General features: G+C 31.3%; 1 long non-coding RNA gene across 1 annotated transcript; it reads right to left on the bottom strand.

Annotated features, from left to right (window-relative positions):
* Window positions 1-2,079: 2,079 nt before the first annotated feature.
* On the bottom strand, window positions 2,080-2,663 carry LOC110867395. Its single transcript, XR_002551571.1, has 3 exons — window positions 2,578-2,663; window positions 2,258-2,290; window positions 2,080-2,151 (listed from the first exon to the last, which is right to left on the bottom strand). It is a non-coding gene; the product is annotated as an uncharacterized LOC110867395 (long non-coding RNA).
* Between the last annotated feature and the right edge of the window lie 3,337 nt (window positions 2,664-6,000).

Genomic DNA, 6,000 nt, shown 5'->3' with positions numbered 1-6,000 from the left:
TTGTATACAGATTCACATGTTTGTCGCACATTCAGGGCCCGGGATAGAAGCCGAGACAAGATTAATAGACACACCACTAGTATAAGCCCACAAGAAGTTATCCTCAGGAGTGGGATACCATTTTACATACGCAACTGTCAGGTGTATGCCTACACCCCGTGCTTAAGTCGTGGCCATTTCAAATGAATGAGCCGAGGATATCCAGGAGACGGTCATTAACCCCCAAATGCTTAAATCAAACAAAATAGATTAAAACGGGTTATCTTAATGATTTAACCACTAATCGATTAAATATTCAATACCCGACCAAGCGGTAATAATTTACCATATCCCAAGCCCGTATAAGGGAAAATAAGTTAAAAGTATTTACCTAAGCTTAAAATGTAAAATTTGTATTCTCAGCAGTATATCCTACTCAACAAGTGTAGGTAGCTTTTACTGGGCTCCTAATCTGGAACGAAGGTCATATTAACCTATTAGATTCCTAACGGGTCTTATTTAAGTTGTAACTTAGACCGGTTATTTTAAAGAAAGGTTTACGGTACGAAACGCTAGATTAAGCGGTGACCGGATTGGAATGTGATTTTAGACCCGACAAGTATGAAGACTTGTCTAAAATGGGTGAACTAAATACATTCTGGATTTTGAAGTAAAAATGATAAGGTTTGACCCGTTTCGGCTAGTTTATGCAAACTAGTTACATAAACGTACCGAACGCGTATAAGCATAACGGGTCACCGGATGAGTCAAGTACAAGTTCCATAGGTTATTATGCTTAAAATATGTTGTGATATCAGTAGGATATCTTCAATTATGCCCAAAACGAATTTAAAACCAATTTAAGCCCCTTAAGGGTATTTTGGTCATTTTAAAGTTTATAAAAGAGATTTAATAGTAAACTGAGGTTCTGGCCTAAAACATTCAGTAAAAATATTTATTTTATCATGTTACATCAGTAAGGTATCAGACATATGTGAGGTTTATCATTTATGGCCAAACTATGCGCTGTAGGGGCATTTTGGTCATTTCACATATGTTTTAAGGACCAAATTGGAAGTCTGAGTTCAAGACTTATACTTACTATTAAAATATTAAAATTCATTTATAAAATCAGTAGGTATCTTGTCTTAGGTGCTAAATATGGTTTTAAACCATACTATGCGCCTAATTTGCGTAAAAGTCGATAATTGACGATATTTGAGATGTTTATGGAAATCTGAGATTTTTATCAGTCTTGAATGCTTAAAATATTTTATTTAATATATAACATCTTACAATTCTGTGTTCCGCAAATCTTGTGAAGTTCAAAACCGGTGATTGTGGGTTAACTTTTTGAACTGTCTTCCTGCACTTCGTCTGAACATAATTGAATTAACTAGAACATATTCTAGATATATATTATAGAAATTATATATTATCACGAAACGAACACGAGACTATATTATCACTAAAACAATATTATCACGAAAGGAACATGAGACTATATTATCACGCAAAACAATATTATCACCTATATTATTACGAAATAAATAAATCCTGAGTTATCATCAAACCAAACCAAATGAGCAAATGACTATATTATCATGAAGCGAATAACACCTATATTATCACGAAACCAAATGAAGAAATGACTATATTATCATGAAACAAATAAAGCATGTATTATCACCAAACGAAATGAACAAATCACTATTTTATCAATTAAGAAATAACGCCTATATTATAACCAAACAAATAGCGCCTATATTATCACCAAACCATTTAAACCCAAACCCATTTATTGCAGAAACCATATTGACCGAAAGCCACTATGTAATTAAGATATATGAACTATGTAAACAATAAAAAAAATGTCAAAAAAACTTACAATTTGGTTTTGTACCAGGTCTGTGGATTTCAAGACCGGAGAACCAGTGATTGGCGCTGCATCAACCATTTTAACCCTGCTTCAAAGATTTCGTTGTGTCTGTACCAAAAGTAACACAAATAATTAATAACTTTTATAAAAATATGTTACTATGAAATATAAAGGGTAAATGTCAAAAAACTTACAATTTGGTTTTCTACCGGGTCTGTGGATTTCAAGACCGGAGAACCAGTGCTTGCCGCTGCATCAACCCTTTTAACTCTGCTTCGAAGATTTCGTTGTGTCTGTACCAAAAGTAACACAAATAAGTAATAACTTTTAAATAAATCTGTTACTATAAATATAAAACGGTAAATGACTTGAGCGATATTCATTTTTGGTTTTAAATACCTGAGCTTCATATACCTTGGACTTGCCTTTAACCTTCACAATAAAAACAATAAGTATGAATATGTAAAAGTTAAATAATAGTTCGAATAAATAAATGATGTACCGGATTTTCATTCTTTGTTACCAAAACATGAATACGTAAAAGTTAAATAATAATTCAAATAAATAAATTCATAAATGTTAAACATATAAAACACTTTTGGAGGTATCTTCGTCTAATAAAGCATGAATACGTAAAAGTTAAATAATAATTCAAATAAATAAATTCATAAATGTTAAACATATAAAACACTTTCAGAATGAACAACTTGAATACCTACATCTTTTTGATTTCCTTCCAGATCATCTTCACACACATCAGCCGGCAACTTTGATTCAACTATCATATCATCATCCGTAGTAGACTATAAATTTTAAAAAACCTCAGACAAAAATTAGATTTTAATTATAAATAGTTTTAATTAATGTGTTTCGATATATACTTTTAAAAGAACCCCTCAACCTTTTTTAGAAAAAACTTTTGTTCCGGTGTCAGGATCGAATACCGAAACATCAACGGTTATTGAATCCAGCCTGGTAAAAACCAAGAAATAGTCAGTGTCTAGAGGGACCTCTTCCACCACCTTACCCCATCCAGCCTTGAAATAACCACCCTCCGAGCTTCCTTCCAGTCTTACATTCCAAAATCTTTGTCCAAAATAAACCTTGGCCATTCCACCTTTGAAATTTTTGCCGTAAAACTCATTAAAAAATTTATCTGCCATTAGCTATAAAAGAAATTCAACAAATTATTACTATAGAATTTCAATAAATTAAAAAATTGTTTAAAATGAGTACTGAACTAATATAAATTCACTTACAGACATTCCAAGTTCTGTTTCAACTTGTGCTGTAATATACGAGTTCTGACATACCAAATCTTTAGAACACAATACTTCAAATTTCAACTGCCCAACTGCCTTGATCAATACCCCATCTTTGTATTTCAATTGATGATGTCTAACTAACAAGATCCACCCATCTGTAAATACTGGCCGATCATTTGTTTTCCTAATACGCACCTTTCTCAAATTTTCACCATCCCGTATTTCAACTGTTTCATAATATGGGATGTTATCGCCCCACAGATTATAAGCAAAATCATTTGATATCTCCTAATAAAGCAATAGCAAACATGTCAAATGATAACCTCAAATATTCATATAACAGTCCAACGAAATTAAAAAAAATTACCATTAAGAAAGGCTCTTCTTTATCAATAAACGCTATGAATGAATGAGCGTTTTTTCTTGAATCCATATCTGCACAGAATGAAATAGATACTTACAATTAGGAAGGTAAATACACTAGCATATGCAGAACTTGAATATAAAATAGAACACCGAAATAATAAGGATTTTTTACAAGGATTTTCATAGCATTCATATAAAAACCATATGAAATCCGGTGGGTATCTAATGAATGTAATAACAGTTAAAGTGAGTGAGTACCTTGAACTATGAACATCAAAACAACATGAAAACAACTTTAAGAAGAGCCTCTTACATTAGCAAACTTTCACCAGCACCATTTTAACCCAAAAAAGTCCATCATTTTAACTCAAATACATCATCTATGCAATGTTTTAACTACAAACAGTGTAGATTTTTGACCGAAAACAGTGTAAAAACAATCATATACAGTTTGTGCAATCTAACTCACAAAGATCACTCGTAAGAATTTTCAATTACCACACTAAAATAGAACTTACAGGGTTGAAAGAACATATATCAAAATCTCCGTTTTAGGGTTTGAAGTAAACAAAATCAACAACCACCAACAAAATATTTACTATTATATTATGTAATCGAAAGATAAGTGTTTGATCATTATCACGGATTTAGGGTTTGATGAAAAATGAAACATACAGTAAACATTATTCAGATCGGCAAACAAGTCAAGAAATCAAACTGAAACACAAACGATTGAAGTTTCGGTCATTATTATTTTGTTTTTGAAAACTTAGATTCTGATTATTTAACATATAAACTACAAAATCTTCAAAAAACATATACCGGATGTTGAACTTGATGTTGAACTTGAATGTAGAACGGCGGAGTGATCGGATCCTCAGGCGAAACCACCGCGTTTTTGGAAGAAGTCTGGTTTAGGGTTTGTTAGGTAGAAAGCGAATGTGTGAAGAAGATAATGAAGAGATTTGGTGTGTTGTCTATTTTTTAATCTTTTTGCCAAAAAATTAATCCGTTATTTTTTTTTTCTAAAAAACTTGTATTGTTAATTTATGAGAAATCAATTAGAAAAAAAAAATTCGCAAATACATTTTTTTTAAAACAACCCATAACCCGTTAAGCTAACGGGTATATAACCTATAAATAATATGCTATATTTGTATTTGTATAAAAATATATAGTCCTACAGGTTACGGTGTACATTGAAATGTTCTGAGTTTTTGGATACGTTTAAATGTGTTGTGAAGTTTCTACCGAGCCGCATTTTCAGAGTTAATTAATGCAGAAAATAATTATGTCATTATACCATTGATCTACCCGATAACACTGTTAAATAAGATATTTTTATGTGAAGTAAATGTCGTAATTTATTCAATTTATGTTTTTTAACACAACCCATAACCCGTTAAACTCATGGGTATATAACATTAAGCGTGGGAGGGTATAAATAGGAGACATTAAGCGTCATGTTAGCAAGGCGGCACGGTAAGAAAGACATGTGGTGGAAAGGACGTTAAAGTGGTGTTGTTCTTTAAAAAAATCAAAAACCAATAAAATGTTAGTATGAAGAGGTTATCCAATTATAAGAAATCAAATATATAAAATTCTTTTATAAATATAACATTTTATAAAACAACCCATAACCCGTCGGGTATATAACCTAGTTTAATATATAACATCAGTAGGAAAAGGTTTGGCATATAAATGATAAGTAAATCTCATTTTATTAATGAAAAGGACATTATCGTCAATTACCGAATTCATACAAGAACTCTATGTTATGGTCAGTATAAAATCTGACCAAAATTTCCAAAATTCCCTAAAAATTATAATAAAATAGTAGGTAATGAGTTTGGTGCCAAAATTCGGGTTTAAACATGATTTATGCTAAAAATGTAATTTAATTAACAAAAAGTTTTGTTTTACGATATCTTGCATAACTTTTGTTTGAGACCATAAACGGATGTCAAATTTATTGGACATACTTATATATCAGTAATAAAGCTTTTTGTCCTCTCACGTTTTCAAAAATCTCGTTTTTATAACATAAGGGCATAATAGTCAATTTTAAGCATATTAACGGAATCATGCAAATAACTCAGATTTCTATGGGACCATGTAGTATAACCTCAGAGGGTTATACTAACATATAATATGGTCACAAAGGAACCCTAAGGCATAACTAAACTAAACTAATTCGGGTCAGAACTTAAAGTCAAAGCAAAAGTCTACTTTTGTGACTTTCGGTTGCAAAACGAGCCTAAACTCAGAATTGTCTGGTTGAACATGCCTAAACATGTTCTTATATTATTTACCAAGTTATTTAAGTGATGAAATGTATTTTATAGCTTCTACATTATCAATTATGAATTATTTTATAAAAACTGACTCGTTTGACTTTTCTGTTCATTACTTTGACCCGAAAATTGACTAAGTAACCGTGATAATTAGGAGGTGCCCTTTTGAGGGATTATCACCTACTTAATTACCAACACATAGTCACTTTCAATTCGA

Source organism: Helianthus annuus, chromosome 7 (assembly GCF_002127325.2).
Source record: "Helianthus annuus cultivar XRQ/B chromosome 7, HanXRQr2.0-SUNRISE, whole genome shotgun sequence".
NCBI lineage: Eukaryota > Viridiplantae > Streptophyta > Magnoliopsida > Asterales > Asteraceae > Helianthus > Helianthus annuus.
The sequence above is the reverse complement of the archived record's forward strand: the minus strand, read 5'-3'. Positions and strand labels throughout refer to the sequence as shown.